Genomic DNA, 18489 nt, shown 5'->3' with positions numbered 1-18489 from the left:
CATTAGATTCAAATCGTTTCTCAATGGCACAAAAGTTGGAAGCCAATGGCGGAAATGGAGGCATAGAATGGGACGATGGATTCGATCATGGAGCTTAAATGTTATAGAACTTTCTTTTTAACTAAACTATGATAAAAAAACTTACTGGCTCGGAAAATCAAACCGGTAGAGTAGAATCAACATAAACACAGTTGAAGGAGAACTCCGAGCACCTCGTGCAAGCTTGTCTGCCACTAGATTAGTTGCTCTTGGTATATATTGAATCTTGAAGGAAGGGAAGAACCACTTATTGCGTCGAAACTCCTCCATGTGTGTAACAAAAGCTGGCCATTCGTCTGGTGAGGACATCATCTTCACCAATTGAGAACAGTCTGTTGCAAAAACTATGTCTGAAAAATCAAGGATATTCATGCACTCCATAGCCCATATCAAAGCTTCACATTCGGCATGTAGAGCTGATAAGCTTCTTCGGAGATTCATCGCTCCCATCATCTTATCTTCTGATCGGACTTCTATTCAGAGCCATCCCTGCCCCGAGAATTTTTCATTCTCCTTCCACACACCATCTATAAAACAGACATTTGACTGTCCCGATGCTTGCCAATCAAAGGTTTGTGGACCCGAAACTTGTCTTTCTGGAATTGTAGTCTGAGCTTCCGCCCATACCTCGCTCTCTACTTCTGCATATCTAAGTATTTCCTGAGGATTTCTATCCCTGTTATTGAAAACTTTATTATTTCTATTTTTCCAAATGTACCACATAATCCATGAAAAATTACTAAATCATGCTCTTTTGGCAATCTCTAGAAGAGATAATCTATATAGGTAAATACAGGAGCTGATTTTTTTTTGATAAAGCCCAAGTTTGCAGAGTTGGAGAACATTCAAATAAAGCATGATTAACTGACTCTTCCTCTGTGCCACAAATACACTACATCGGGTATCACAGTTAATCCCCCGTGACCTTAAATGTTTTGCAACCGATATAGTACATGAGAGAACTTGCCAAACAAAATGTCTCAGTTTCGAGGAACATTTAAGTTTCCAGCAAAAAGCCAAAAGTGGTTTGATATTCGGACCATAAGGAAGTAATTCATGTGCCTTATCTGAAAATAATGATTAAACTCTATATCCAAACTTAACCCGTATATTTTCCTGACTCTGTGAAGGACCACCCATAAGAATTCTTCCTATCATTCCGACATATAGCCAGACCTCTAATAATTTTAACATCATTCGGATGTATGTATGCATTGAGCAAATCCATATTCCAAAACTTAGTCAACGGATCGATGAGATGATCCACCTTCAAAGAAAAATTTAAAAATTGGGGTAGCGTTTTTGGTTTAGCTGACCTCGGGTGAGGAGCAGGAATCCAGGGATCATTCCATACGGAGATAGTTTGTCATGTTTTCACTCTTTTGATTAGCCTTTTATTAACTAGAGATCTAACTGAGCAGATACTTCTCCAACCATAGGAAGGTGAATAAGATCTGTGAGGATCCAATGGATCCGAATTCCGAAAATGTTATACAACTATGAAATGAAATTAATGGAATAAAAATAAATGAAATAAAATGATTAAATTGGTTAAAATGGAATATATGCATTCTGTCTATTCCAAATCAGAATTGTATATGGATGTTTTCTTTGCAAATTTTTTGGAATGGTTATGAAATTAATAGAATGAATATTCTATTCTATTCCATAAAAGTTAAATGTAAAATAATAAATATAATTAATGGAATAATCCATTGCAAATTATTCCATTCCAAAAGTTAAGGCTTCGAATGTTACGAACCGTTCCGCCCCGCACCGCAGTTAACAATAACAAAAATCTCTACATATATCATATATCTGTACGTTTTTATAACTGTTAAAACCACACCGCAGTTAAACCGCTTGTCCCGCACTGCTCAAACCGCAATTACCATTCGAAACCTAATAATCCAATTGCAACCCATTTGTTTTGCTCCACAAATATACAACTTTGAGCTAGTATCTCTATACACACAGGAAGTCTAGTTACTCTCTGAAGAATAACGACACAGATTTCTTATGAAGCTTCTTCGTGGAACTAGACTTCCTAAGCGCTTCGGCGTATTTAACCAGCTCTTTCTTCTTCTGTTGATCTGATTTCAAATTACACTCTTCTTCTCCATAGTTGGATGACTTTGCTGCTTCACTCTTACCTCGTAACATCCTGATGTGATCCTTAAACTCTTCCTCCTCGTCTTTGCCACACAGCAACATCTGGAAGTCCATAGAACGAGATGGTCGAAGCCTAGTAAGAGTGGTACGAACACCTGTCCTTGAACTGCTCGGTTCTGATGAACCAGCTCTCTTGTTACGCTCTTGAGTACTATCTTTACCGTGTAAGATCTTCATCAACGTATGCATAAGCTTCTTCTTCCCTGACTTTCTCGTTTTCTTAGCAAACAAAGTGTCAACATAAGAATCATCTAAGAAGATAGAGTCAGTGATCATCGATGATGCTTCCTCCTGAGAAGATGACCATTGATCATCATAATATGTATGATCTTCCTCGTGTGCGTATTCAAGAATCAGTTGCTTAGCTTTCTCTTCTGAGTTAGGACTTAGAGTAGTGCTAAGATCCCTAGCGATAGTTTTACCCGCGGGTGGCTTGTAAGTCCTTAGCTCATATCTTAAGCAAGCATTTATCCATTTGAGATAAACAAGCTGCTCCAGGTCACTGCATCGGTCTCCTTGAAGCTGCTCTATCTCCTTCTTCAACTCTTCGTTTTCACTCCTCAATCTGTTACCATCTTTTCGTAATGTCTCCATCTGAAACAAAAACAAAAAAAAGTAAAGAAAATCAAGATTCAGTTCTTGTTTTTAAAGAAAGTTTGACAAGTACCTCCTCTGGATCCTCCAGCTTAGAACTTGCTATGATTTGAACAGACTCCAGCTTCTCAGCAAGTTCATAATTCTCAAAATGTAATCTCATGTTGCAATCTCTAAGCTCGTTGATCTCTCCTTCCAATTCCGTTAGCCTATGCATCATCTTATCTGCATCATGATCAGGTAAAGTAGCCTTAATCTCATCTTCTTGAAGTTCGCCACTCGTTGTCTAAGTGACAATAGCTGCTCTACGTGTTGTTGGGTTTTAATGTTGAGTTTCTTCTTAAGCACCTCAACATGAGAGTTAGCCATGTCCAGCTCCAAGACTGCTTTAGAATGGTCAGAACATTGAGCTTTGAGTTTCTCGTTTTCGGCTTGCAACGACTTGATCTTGAGATTGAAAACTTTAGTCTCCATTTGGTTTAGTTTCAGTCTACTTCGAAGCTCCATTGCAATATTTTGCTGCTCCTTGAGACTATAGTACTCTAACAACTTATCCTCAAGACACCTCTCTCTCTCACGTAACGCTCTCACCGTGTTTCTTAACCGCTTAATCTCATTCTCATGACCAGCTTCCTCTGTGGTAGGAAACGCTAAAGGAGCAGATAAATCTGACTTCGGGGTTTCACATTCGTCATCATAGACCAACAAATCTAACTTGTTAACTTCATCTTCAAACTCCGGTAAAAGAAACACATCTTTTTCATCAACATCACATTCACTTCTTGGCGAAAAACCAATTGAAGTCTCTTCTTCACTAGTCTTAGGCGTTTCTGAATCTCCTCTCTGCACAAGAGAAACAAAAAAAAAAGCAAAACAAACTTTACAGTAAATGAGTTTCATCACCATTTGTCTAACTCGAAGAAACAATGTTATAATCATTTTTACAATCATTTGTATTCTTAGAAACAAGTAAGATCTGCTGGAATTAATTAAGTTCGGTAGTATATTATTTATTCTGCTGTCCAGAATTAATTACAACGACTCATTTCTCTTTTTATCTCATTATTATGGATGATTTTCTTTTTTACCCATCTTTATCATTTGCCCATCTTTTTTAAACATATAGTTTATCAGTGTATAAATATAGAAATCTTTATATTCTTTATTCTTACTTCCTCTATATTTCCTTATCAGTTTCTAGTACAATCAGAAGCAAATCAATCTACAGACTAAATAAGTCAAACCATAAATAGCAAGTTGTAGCATAAACTGCTCATGAGATTAAGAAACTTTTTACTTACATCAACGGATTTGTTAGAGCTTCCTCTGTATCCGTGATCTGAAAATTTTCAAAACCCCTCCAAGGAATTGGTAAATAGAATAAAGTCACATAATAAAAAAAGCAATAAGACATAAATGCAAACCAGGAGATTGAGGTCGAAGAGTAGGCAAAGTGGGCCCGATTCTTTTCGTTTGCTTTTTAAATCGAGAAAAGAGCAATCCGGCGAATGAAATGGCTAAGGCAGCTCCTAGTTGAAGCACGAACACGTTTACATCTCTTTTATGTCTGGTAATAATCATGATTGAGCCCCAAGTTTTCAAGTTCTGATCAAGAAACCGAAGTTCTTTGATTACATCTACAAGTTCAGATTCTTTAATCAGAAGGCAAAACTTTGATGATCATCAAAACGAACCAAAACTCTGATATTTATTTACTTTCCTTAAACAGACTACATGAAAAAGAAAAAAAATTATCTTATTCAAGTAAATAACACAAATAAGTTAAGGCCATTCAGGAAAGACTCACCAAAAACGCCATAAAATTAGTTAGCACGAAACGCTATATAAAAATTTCTCACCATTTGGGGTTTTGATATATATATTTTAACTTTCTTGAGAAAAAAATATATAAGAAGTTGGATGCAAAGACGATACTGATTCTCTTTACGTTGGTGTATATCTGGTGTATATCGCTGTCAGATGATCAAATGCGTAACATGTGAAGATTGAGAAGAAAGATTTGATTTGATGGCAAAGAATTTCGATGTGGAGAAATATTGAACATAGGATGATTATAATGGATGAGAAGTCGATCACGAGACTGTTTCTTGGAATGGAACGAACATAGCCAGATGCGTTTCAGTAACATATTCTAAACAAATCATTATAAGGCTTCGAATGGTGACCATCCTCCCGTTCCGTCCCTCAGTTAACAGTAACAAAAATCTTTACATATACTATATATCTAAATATTTTTATAACTGTTAAAACCGGACCGCAGTTGAACCGCTTGTCTCGTACCGCTCAAACCGCAGTCACCATTCGGAGCTAATATTTTAATTAATTAGGCTCCGAATGGTAACTGCGGTTTGAGCGGTGCGGGACAAGCGGTTTAACTGCACTATGGTTATAACAGTTATAAAAGCCTTAGTATTCAAGGATTGGCTCTTTAATATGACTCAGTTCTGTTTTTGTAGGCTGGATTGCTGTGACTTATTAAATTTAATGTTTTATAATAAAAAGATCCATGTCACTGAGTCTGATATGCTTCGAAGTCAACAATTTTTTTTAATGAAAACTGGAAAGAGATAGCCAATTATATATAGAAAGAATTTGGTCCAACAAAGATCACGTTGAAGGGTTTGATTTTTGACTCATTTTTGTTTTGGATTTTGGTTTTAGTGGTCTTTTTGGATGGTCGATCTTTAAGGTCTATTATTGAGTCCGGTAGTCTGATGACTGAAGCTGATTGGTTGATTGAGTTTTTGAAGATTTAGTTTTTGCACGCAGATTCTGAAACCCAATCTTGCGTCATAGCGGTTTCCGTGATGATTGTGCATATATGTGTTCTCTTGGCTTCAGTAGATTGGGTGCATTATTTGAGGTATGCGTATCTCCAATCATTTGTTTATTAATGCGAGGACTATAGTTTCTCTTCAGAGATGAAATCGATTGTTAGTTCTAAATCTAGTTATAAGTCTATTGGAGGGAGGAAGAAGATGAATAAAACAAGTTTACGTCTATATATCTCCCGTATTTCTTAATTGCTGTAAATTTTGTAAACATTGTGTCTTTGTTAATTTTTATTTAACAAAAATTAGTGTACAAATTTCACCTAGTAGTATTAAATTTAGAAGCCCATTAAAGAAGATACGACGTTAAATAATTGATAAGCAACTAACAGAACCGGCTTTAATGGTTATTGACTTTAATCTTAAGAACATGTCCAAAAGTCAAACCGGATTGAAAATCTAAAAGTTCAACTTGAGGTATTCAATGTATGAGTTTTTTTAAATATGACTTAAAATTTCAAGTAAAATACAAAAATAACTCATGTTTTTTTTGAAACTTTATTTTTCTTATTCAGCCTAAAAGTTTGAATTATTTACGAAAATGTCATTACATTTTTTTCTCTTTTTTTGAAAATGATTATTTTACCTTATCATCCTCATTTTCACCAAATATTTATAATATTGTCATTGCCATCAATATACTAACTACCATGAACAACCAATTTGTAACTTTTAATGCACCAAATTTTGATTTTTACTCTTCATATCTCATTAATTATGCACAAAAATCACATATCTTTCACTCTCTCTCTTCAAATTCATCCAAAAAACTAAGATTTTGATTCCAAATTTTGTAAGGTTCATAGAGACATTAAACCTCATGATTCGTGGTGATTAACGACTAGGTAGCTTTTGTAGTGAAGTTTTGGGTGTTTGGAGAAGCAAAGCAACTAATCTCACAGGCTCAAAGTATGAAACCATTTTATTTTTCTCAGATTTGTTCGCGAAGACTTTTGGAAGACTAGAGTTTCAGAAGACTTTTCTAGATGTGTTCTCCATCAAGAAGACTTCCCTAGAAGTCTTCTAACTTTTTTTTATTAAGAAAAAAAACCGAAAATCCCAGAAATTTTGTAATTGATCAAAGTTTGTCAGAAATTTGACTTTTTATAGAAGACTTCTCGGAAAAAAAATTTATAAAAATCTTCTGAAAGTTTTTCCGAAGTCTTTTCATTGTTGCGTGGGTTACTTTTGCAATTGAAAAATAATAGTGAAACATTTAATATTAATGAGAAGCCTTCTCAAATTTTATTCCGGGTTTTGGTCAAACCTTTGGTTACAAGAGAAGACTTCGGTAGAAGTCTTCCGACAGAATAGTTCTACAAAAGTCTTCTCTGAAAAAGTCAAATATAGTCAATTGCAAAAGTATTTTAGGTAGAATTTTTGCGACATTGAGAAGACTTTCATAAAACTTCTATAGATGTCTTTTTCGAGAAGACTTCCCCATAAATCTTCAATAAAAAGTCAAATTTTTTGACACCCTTTAGTCAATTGCAAAACTAACATGTTTATCCGAGAAGACTTCTCGAGAAGTCTTCTCTGGAATTTTCGAGAATTTTTCAAATTCAAAATTAAGCCAATATTTAAAAAGGAAGACTTCTCAAGATGTCTTGTGTATAGTAGAAGTCTTCCTTCCTAGATATCATTTCTCAACATAGATAAGCTTATGGCTGGGTTTTGGATTGCCATATCTTGGTATTAGTTTCAGACGTATTTTTACAAGCCAAAACAATGGCGGCATAATTAGCCAGTTACAGCTGAGGAAAACATCGAAAAATGATATGTCTGTACTTAATAGTCCCTACATAACTTAATAGCCCCTACATAATTATTGATTTTTAAAATACGAAAGTCGCGAATTAAATTACTCTTTCTTGCTGAGATTAAATTACTCACGGCATCCGAATTTTATCTCACGCATAATAATGGTCTCGATTTTTAATGCCAGCTCTCTTTTTCAAACGCAATTGTTAAAATTCCTGCCAAAAATACGAAACGTCGTGAAGTCAATTCCGGCTGAGTTATTATAATAAACGGCTGGTTTATTGAATGAAATACATTACGTCTGGGTTATGGAATAACTTCCCGCCCAAAATAAGAAACGTCGCGGTATGAAAACCGTTTTACTGCCGATAAATAAGGCACTTCTCGGACAATTACATGTTCAACTCTCTATTTTTTTACACAATTGCTCTCTCTCTCTCTAAATCAACTTCACCCCTCTGAGAGTAAATGAAATATTTCTCTCTTTTCGAATTGTCTGATGAAATTCAGGCATTGGTGGTTGAACGTGTGGCCCGTAACTCCTTCCAAGATCTCTATGGCCTCAAAGCATCGTCCAAGTCGATGAAGGTGTTAGCAGAGCGGCATAGGGTATACCATTTTACGATGTGTTATCCGTTCCCTGGGGACTCAATATGCCTTCTGAGTTGTTGAAAACTTACTACGCTGAGAGAAATTCAAGCACACTTTATATAAAGGGTGTACAGATTTTCTTCTCATTCAGCCTTAAAGAAGAAGGGCTTTCTCTAATGAAGCGTGCAGCAGATGCAGCAAATGAGTGTATTGTGTATATACACGCAATTACTCGAGCAACCTTTTGGTGTGATGGGCAGTATTTTGCTGGTATTCCAAGAGAATCAGTTGACAGGATCGAGAAACTAGGCGATCTGTTAAATGGGGATGGGGTTTGTGGATTCTGACGAGTTCCGCCAACATAGGGCCATGTTCATTTCAGCTTATCTTCTGTTGTTTTATAGTTGCCAATGTGCAAATCTTGTGGAGCGACAATGTCGCTGCTTGTGGCACATTGATGTGGCTAAGGATGACAACATGTGTGACCACTGTTTCTGGATCAAAGAGATGGGCATGTTCTTACGTGATTTTGAACCGATAAGCTTGTTTAGGGACACAAAGAAGTGGTGAAGATGTAATGTATCAGAATCTTATCTTTTCGTAAGTTCTTTGCTATGTCATTATGTATGTCGAACAACAAATTAATGTAATGAAGGCTGAGTTATTGTTTCTTTTGGCTGATTTATAGTTTAATTATGGCTGAGTTATTGTTTAATGACGGCTGAGTTAGATCTGACTTAATAAACGTTACGGTCTGAGTTAAACCAACCTAAACGTTAAGACTGAGATTATTAAAATGATACGGCTGAGTTATTGTTACGAAGTACATTAAGTGCTTCTTTCGTGATTTTGAACCGATAAGCCAGTTTAGCGACACAAGGAATTGGTGAAGATGTAATGTGAATCTTTTGGTTTAATTACGGCTGAGTTTTCGTCACTTATGGCTGGGTTATGTTTAATTATGGCTGAATTATCATTAGTATGACGGCTGAGTTATTTAATACGTTAAGTCTGAGTTACATAAAACATAGGCTGACTTATGATTACAAAACATGACTAAACAAAGAAGTAGTAGTAGCAAAGTAACGCTATTCCAACCCCACAAACAATCACATTCCTCAAACACCGACCTTGACTCATACATTCTTCTCCTTTTTTCTCAGATTCCGTCTTTATTCCTTCAATCTCTTTCTCCAACCGAGCAACGTTAAGTCTAAATTCCGAGATGTCTTTGTTCATGCCACTTATCAGTGACTTAATATCCCCAACCTCTTCCACCAAACATTCATCCGCCCATTTGAATAAATGTCTCTGTTTTCACCAATATAATCAGATCTAAGTATAACGTTACAGAACATGCAAAATACGAACCAAAATGAACCTTATTATATCCTTTTGTGCAGCAATATCCACTCTTCCTAGATTTGTGGCGCTCCAGATGTAAAAAATTTAGAGGGTTCACCACACCAACATTGTTTCCGCGTTCCTATTTCCGCGTTCAAACGTCGTCTGTAAGAATTTTCTTCTGAAACGCAGGATGAGGAAGACATTTTTATTCTCAAAAAAATTTCATAAACATTAGTGCGACTTTAGGGTGAGTAAGAAGACAACATCATAAAACGGCAACGTTTATTTTTTTCCTTTTTAAGTATTAAGTATATAAAATTTCAATGTCTCGATATTGTAAATCACTCGACACATGTGTGACAATTGTATATTTCAAACTCATAATAATTAGTCTCGATATTCTCATATCGTTGGTGGAGTTATTCCTCACGCGCCATAATTAATCGACAACTCAGTCCAATTAAGCAAGTGGAAACTTCCCATTAATAATGAAATGGGTGAGTGATAATCTACGCTCTGGTATAAACCTTCACAGAAACATTCAAGACTGAGTTAGCGTAATATTGTGGCTGATTTATATTAACATTCACAGCTGAGTTACCTTATACGTTTTGGCTGAGTTAACTTAAAGTTGTGGCTGAGTTATATTAACATTCACAGCTGAGTTACCTTATACGTTTTGGCTGAGTTAACATAAAGTTGTGGCTGAGTTATATTAACATTCACTGTTGAGTTATGTAAACGTTGTGGCTGAGTTATGTTAACAGATATGGCTGAATTATATTTACATTGTGGCTGAGTTATAATACATAATATAAAAGAAATATGAATTCGACATGTCGAATTACATTCAGAAACATAAATTATCATGTTCAAAATACAGACAAGGCATCACTTCGGAAACAAAAATTGTAAGAACCAAACTCTTCAAACATGTGGACGAGATCACGCCAAACTCTAGTTAGCATCCACGGAGGCTTGTCGCCTCCGTTTGCCCAAGTGCTCTTCAAATGGCGCATCTGACAACGAAATAGCGTTCTGGCCACAAGATTAAAATGTGTCCAAACTGTCGAATTATGCTTTCGATCCCACGTGTTTTTGCGCTACAACAAAAAAATTACATAACTGTTGGTAAGAACACACGTGTTCTCAATGTAGACAGAGTGTACAAACTGTTGATATATCTAATATGGACACATATCCCGTCCTTACAGCGAGTTGAAGAAACCAGCGTTCCTTAAAATGATCGGGAATGACGCGGTATCTCGGCCAATCATGAACCCATCCTTCTGCAAGAATCGACGGGATGACGAGGGAGAGATCACTAAAAAATTTGAACCAGGTAGTGCTGGTTGTGTCAAGCAAGTCACCCGGACCAGGGTATAGAAGAGGGAGGGTTTCACGATTTGCAGAGCTTAGTATTGCATTGACTTTGTTCTCTAACTTCGTTGAATAACCATGAACAATCGGCATAACTTTTGATAGGGATAGAGAGATATTGTTTAGGTTTTTTTCTAGAGAGAGAAAGGCGTAAGCAAAGGTGTAAGAGAGGGGACAATATATAGAGAAGTATAGAACGTCAAACGTCGTGAGTTAAAATTTTCCAAGATTCAGTTATCTTTTTCCCGCCAAACGTCAAGATTAAGTTATACTTCACGGCTGAGTTGCTTTAACATTTACGGCTGACTTAATAATTGGGGTTTAGGGTTTAAAGTTGCTTATTTAGGGTTTAGGTTTGTTTTTTTGGGGATTTAGGTTTCGGATTTGGATTTATGGTGTAAGAAATATAATAAATAACACAAATTCATAATAAATAACACAATAATAGTTTACGAGTTTTGAATTATGCTCACACCTTATATCTAAATGTAAGGTTTTAAGTAATCATAAGACAACATATACCTGAAGATCATAGATGGATTCTAAATTCGAATATTCAATAAAGAAGACACATTCAGTTGATTATATATTCACTTCAAATTGATAATTGGAGTTTCAATATAACATTTTAAAGTATAAACATTTCATTTTTTTTTAAATTCTAGGGTATATTTGAGGTATGGCTGAGTTATAATAGCATAATGGCTGATTTATACTAATCGATACGACTAAGTTATATAAACATTTTTCGATTTTAGGGTATGGTGGATATATGGCTGATTTATTTAAATGGATACGTCTGAGTTACATATAACATTTCGGCTGAGTTATATGAACATTTTCGATTTTAAGGTATGTTTGGGGTATGCCTGAGTTACACATATACGACATGGCTGAGTTATAAAAACTATAAGACTGAGATATATTAGCTAAAGTCAAATACTTAATAAAATTAAACAACTTAAGTCAAGTACAAAATAACAAACACAGATTCAATTGGACAGCAAATTTTTCATCCCAATATTTCCTCCTTCATCGAGGATCTCTGCTGCCATCTTCATTCGTAAACCTTGAATATTGTTATCGTTTATCCCATCAAAAGTTACACCAAGCGCTAGACACTCCACAAACTTTAATGAATACACCCCACAATCGCTAATCTGGGTGTTTTATGGAGTGTATTTTTTGCTCCTCCTTCCGAATGTGAACTTCTTCTTACTAGGGGCTCGGAGATTGACAGGAATAAATTCACTCAACATCGCGGGAAGCATAAGCGTTAGCGGTTTAAATGAATCTAGTATTCTCTGCTCACTTTCGGGTGTTACATGTCCAAAGATTGGATTGTAGCAATCAATCTTCTCCTTCTTCAGATTCACGTGAAACGCCACCCAGTGATTTCTGCCGGTTTGAAGACATCCGTACAAGTGATCTACATCTTCATACCACTTCAATTTTGTTGGAAAATTCAAGGTGAAGCTTACCGTTTATTAGATCTTCATAACCACTGCCTTAAGACCCAAACGTCAAGGAAGGCAATCCGCTTGGACAAGAATGGGCTGAGATTTCACATGGACCTTTTAATGAGGACGTTAATATACGCAGCGACATGCTAAACAAAGAATATTAACAAGTCAGCCGTAATCAAATATATAAGTTAGCGGCAATATAATAAAAGAATATATAACTCAGCCGTAATAAAGACTTACATTATCAAACACCCATCTATATTCCTTTTCCGGCCACGGTATTTCATGCATGAGTATACTGTAGAAGTCACTCTCATGATCAGCTGAGAGGAGTAGTGGTTTATCTGCTGGTTTTGGTGGTTTGGGTGAAATTACCTTAATGTGTTGCATAAGTTTTTCGAATAGCGCCGGATCAACAGGTTCTAGAGGGTTATATATTGCTGATGAAGGCTTAACCTTCTTCCTCATGCATGTCGTTCCATTGTCTCCAATATACGGAAAAACTGGTGGTGAAGAAACTGCCGTCAATGCAACCCCTTTTGGAGAAAATTGAACACTTTTCTCCCGATATTCGCTTACTACCGTAGATCTAACAACTTCCTGATTCTCGACATCAGACTCCGGCGCCAATTCGTTCTCTTCCGCAAGAACTTCGTCGTTCACCACAGCAAAGTCACTGTCCTCTCCAGATTTTTTCAACCATGCATCTAATTACATTGACACGCGGTGGAGTCACATTTTTGTTCTTTAACTCAGCCTCTTTTTGCTTCTTTATCCAGCCTGTTTTTTCTTCTTTAACTCGGTCTCTTTTATCTTAGCCTTGGCTTCTTGATTCTCTAACTCAGTCTGTTTTTGCTTCTTTAACTCAACCTCTTTTCTCTTACCATCAGCCTTCTCCTTCCTCTTCAACGCAGCCTCTTCATACACTGTTTTTTTCTTATCAGCGGCATCCTCATCCTTTACAGTACGCCTGCCCCTGCAGCCACGTCCATAGGCTGGAACCATAGCATCCTTATCATCCGTAGTAGCCTTTGAAGGAGAAACATATACGAAATCAAGATCAGTAGCTTTAGCGACACTACCAAAATCTTCACCCAAAGTCCTTTTCATCCATGTATCCTTATCAAGCTCCTTGGCCAAATTCTTTTTCGGTCCCCTAACCTTACCAGGAGTCTCGCCTAACGCTGGACTATTGACAGACTTCTGCTGCATATTCTGCTGCGGTGATGCCAACGATAAAAAATTTCTTTGCCGGCGTTTGAGAGGTTATCATTGATTTCGGGAATTTTCCCTAGAACTTTCAGACGCTCCTCCACTAAAGCTTTCACCATGTCATCAATGGTCTTCTAGTCCATCAATAGTCTGTTCTTATAGATGACTTACAAACTCTTATGATAATTTAAAATATACAATAAGCCAAGATAAATAATTTGATAAATGTTTTTATAGATGATTTATAAAGCATATAATATGAACTTTAGAAGATGTTAATAGTTATTATGATAATTTATATAAAATATAATGCTTTTAAATAAGAATATAAAATCATTATATTGATTTATATCAAAATAAATTGTCCTTTATTAATTTATGTATTTTTAAAAATATACAAAATTTATCTATATAAAATAATATCGACCAATCAATTTATAACAATTTTTTAGGATTTCATATATGATCGACACATAAGAAAAAGTCTCTTAAGTCACTTCTCAATTAATATATAGTAGGAGAGTAGAATAAGATTTTAAAATAAATTTTATAAATTAATTTATAAGCTCTCATAGATGACATACAAACTCTTATAATAATTTAAAATATACAATAAGCCAAGATAAATAATTTGATAAATGTTTTTATAAATGATTTATAAAGCATGTAATATGAACTTTAGAAGATGTTAATAGTTATTATGATAATTTACACAAAATATAATGCTTTTAAATAAGAATATAAAATCACTATAATAATTTATATAAACAGTTTGTCATTTATTATTTTATGTAGTTTATAAATATAAGAAATGATCAATTTATTTCTCTTTCTATAATTTTAACAATTATTTAACATAAATCATTATTTGTAATACTATGTAAATTATTTGGCAAGTAATATTAATTGGTTATAGACTTACCTTTTTTTTAGATCTAAATAAAATAAATAAAAATTAAAAATCATCAACCAATCAAATTATAACAATTTTGTAAGAGTTTACCTATGATCGATACGTAAGCAAAAATCATTAAAGTGACTTCTCAATTAATATATAGTAGGATTTCTTTTGCTTCAGTTCTTTTGATCATTGTTTTCGTATGGACAAGGTATTTGACACTACAAGAAAACAGCGGTATTCTGACGGACGTTCCGACGGAAAATGAAATCCTCGGAAAATCCCGAGGAAATTTCGAGGAAATTCCGAGGAAACACAAAATTTGGTTTCCTCGGAATTTCCTCGGAATATACCGACGGAATTTCGAGGAAATATCATTCCGTCGGAATATTCTTATGGAATTCCGAGGAAAATTGTATTCCTCGGAAAAAAACCGATGAATTCCGAGGAAATATTATAGACGTTAGAGAGCCGTTGGAGAGCTGTTGGGGGATTTTAAAAATTCCGAGGAAATTCCGACGAACTAGCCGTTGGCATCGGAAATCCGTCGGAATTTCCTCGGTCTGTCGGAAGGATTTCAACTATAAATACAAGCACCCCTCTTCCTCTTCATTCACTCCATATCTTCATCCTCCCTCTCACTCTCTTTTCACACGAATTTGATTCATAAAAAACATGTCTTCTTCAAATTATTTTCGTTCTTGGATCGATCGACCTCATTTGGATCCGAACACGAGATTGCTTACGGAAGAATACCAACGAGGTATAACCGAATTCATGGGGTTAGTTCACCGACAACCGGAAGCAAAAACAGGTATGTTAAGATGTCCTTGCTCTAATTGTAAAAATAAAAAGGTTATTAAAGAGTGGGATGTTTGGACTCATCTATATTTGAGTGGGTTTACACGAAGTTACAAAATTTGGTATCATCATGGGGAAACTGATTATGAACATGGTAGTACTAGCGAACCTCAGCCAGCGGTTAGATTAGAAGAACCAATTAGAACAGATGTAGATTATGGTGTAGGTACTGAGCATATGGTAAATGATCATTTTAGAGGGGAAGATTTACCCAATGCCGAAGCTATGGGATTTTATGATATGTTGGATGCTGGAAAGCAACCATTGTACGAAGGTTGCAGAGATGGTCATTCAGCTTTATCATCTGCTACAAGATTGATGGGCACTAAGACGGATTATAATTTGGCGGAAGACTGTGTGGATGCGATTGCTGATTATGTAAAAGGTATTCTACCCGAAGATAATGTAGCTCCTGGCTCATACTACGAGGTTCAGAAACTCGTAGCTGGTCTTGGTTTCTCGTATCAGGTAATAGATGTATGCAGAGACAACTGCATGATTTATTGGAGGGCGGATGAACAGCGGGTTTCATGCAAATTTTGTGGGAAGCCTCGTTATAAAGATACGAGTGGAAGAGTTCCAGTGCCATATAAAAGGATGTGGTATTTGCCTTTGACGGAAAGGTTGCAGAGGTTGTATATGTCTGAACGCACAGCGCAACCAATGAGATGGCATGCGGAGCACTCAACAGATGGTGAGATCAGACATCCTTCAGATGCAAAAGCGTGGAAGCATTTCCAATCAAAGTATCCCGACTTTGCGTATGAGAGAAGAAATGTCTACCTTGGATTATGTACTGATGGTTTCAGCCCGTTTGGCAAGAGTGGAAGACAGTATTCTCTATGGCCAGTCATTCTTACACCATACAACCTACCCCCAAACTTGTGCTTGCGACGAGAGTTTTTGTTTCTCTCGATTCTCGTTCCCGGACCAGAGCATCCTAAGAGATCACTTGATGTGTTTCTTCAGCCACTAATATATGAGTTGCAACAACTATGGGCTCAAGGTTCTGAAACATACAATGTGTCGTATAAAGAAAACTTTCAAATGCGGGCAGTACTAATGTGGACAATAAGTGATTTTCCAGCATATGGTATGTTATCTGGATGGACAACGCATGGAAGGCTATCATGTCCATATTGTCAAGATAACACTGATGCTTTCCAACTAAAACACGGAAGGAAAACGTGTTGGTTTGACTGTCATAGGAGATTTCTACCACTAGATCATCCATATCGTAGAAGTAGGAATTTGTTTACGAAGAACAAGAGGGTGTTTGACAGTCCACCTCCGGAAATTTGTGGGAAAGATTTGAAGACACAACTTAGAGATTTTGGTGCAGAAAGGACGCCAGACGTCGGTGGACATGAGCGTTTTCCGGTAGATGGTGTTGGAGACCTACATAACTGGCACAAAAAAAATATTTTCTGGGATCTGCCATACTGGGAGGATCATCTACTAAGGCATAATTTAGATGTCATGCATATTGAGAAGAACTTTTTTGACAATCTCATGAACACGATCCTTAATGTTCAAGGTAAAACAAAGGATAATTTGAAGTCAAGACTGGATATAGTCGATATATGTGCTCGTTCAGAACTTCATGTTGATGAGAATGGTAGGGCTCCTTTTCCCATATACCGACTTGATGCAGCGGGAAAGGATGCGTTCTTTGATTGGATTTCAAACGATGTGGAATTTCCAGACGGTTACGCATCTAATTTGCGTAACTGTATCGACAGAAAAGGAAGGAAAGTTTACTGGCTTGAAAAGCCACGATTGCCATGTAATGATGCAGCGCCTCCTTCTGTTTGCCTTCAAGGAACTATTACCACGAAATGTTCATGAAACAATTGCAGGGATAAGTGGTTTTGTGGTTATAAAAATCGAATTTGTAATTATATATATATATATATATATATATATATTCAAAACGTTTTTTGTATATAAAATCTATTTTTTGCATTTTAAAATCATTTATATATTTATTAATGATTTTTAAAATCTATAAAACTTTTTTTGTGATTAAAAATCATATATATAATATTTAAAATCATTTTTTGTGTGGTAATAAAACGTTTTATGTATTTTATATATAAAATATAAATTTCTACATTTATTAAACATTTTTAATATTATTAAAACTATTTTTTGTAATTATTAAACATTTTAAATATTTTTAAAACTATTTTTTGTAATTATTAAACTGTTTTTGGGATTTATTAAAACTATTTTTTAATTTTTAAACTATTTTATATTTATTAAAACTTTTTTTGTTAATTATTAAACTATTTATATTTTTGTGATTAAAAACTAATTTTTTAACTATTTTTTATTTAAACTGTTTTTTTTATTAAAATTATTAGAACTAATTTTTAAATATGTTTTTTTTAATTTACAGGTCTAATGATGATCAGATCCGGCCTCGCCAGCGTCGTAGCCGGGGTGGTATGGGGAGCCAGTCTCGGGGTTCGTCCAGCCATGTTCAGAATTCCGTTTCGCTCCACAGCTCCTACCATACATCTCCCTCTCCATTACCCGCTCCTGCTGCTCCCGCTCCCGCTGCTGCACCCGCTCCTGCTCCTCCGGGTCCTCCGGGAGTGATGAGTGTTGCGGAGTTGGTTCGACAGCCCGGTCGTGACCATCTTCCCTATCTCACTGAGTATCCACATGGACATGGTCAAACATGGTAATTAAACTTTTATTTTTTAAACTATTTTTTATTTAAACTGTTTTTTTTATTAATAATTTGTTTTTTTTATTAGGTTCAACCGATCCGGGAACGGGATCAGCGCATGGATCAACCGTATGATGTACTCGGCCCTCGACAAGGGACATCCGACTTTCACTGACTTCCCTCCCGAGAAGCAGCATCTGTGGTTTCGTCAGTTTGCGGTAAGTATTCAAATTTTTAGTTATATTTTTTATTTATTAAAACTATTTTTTGTAATTATTAAACTATTTTCTATATTTATTAAACATTTTAAATATTATTAAAACTATTTTTTTAATTATTAAACTATTTTTTATTTATTAAAACTTTTTTTTTGTAATTATTAAACTATTTTCTATATTTATTAAACTATTTTTTATTTATTAAAACTTTTTTTTGTAATTATTAAACTATTTATATTTTTGTGCTTAAAAACTATTTTTAAACTATTTCAGCAAGAATTCAACTGGAATTCCGATGATACGCACTCTATCTATCACCATTTTGTCCATAAAGTTATGGACAACTATGGAAAGCAGATGTACGAGTGGAAGAAGAAGTGAGAAGTAAACAAGGTAGTTTTTAATTTATTAACAATTTTTA

The 18489-nt window shown here is 35.4% G+C and overlaps 1 pseudogene; it reads right to left on the bottom strand.

Moving 5' to 3' along the window:
- Nucleotides 1-1273: 1273 nt before the first annotated feature.
- LOC106454986 lies at nt 1274-4597 on the bottom strand (annotated as a pseudogene).
- Between the last annotated feature and the right edge of the window lie 13892 nt (nt 4598-18489).

This window comes from Brassica napus, chromosome A5, assembly GCF_020379485.1.
Source record: "Brassica napus cultivar Da-Ae chromosome A5, Da-Ae, whole genome shotgun sequence".
Taxonomy (NCBI): Eukaryota; Viridiplantae; Streptophyta; class Magnoliopsida; order Brassicales; family Brassicaceae; genus Brassica; species Brassica napus.
This window is presented reverse-complemented; position numbering and strand designations above follow the sequence as displayed.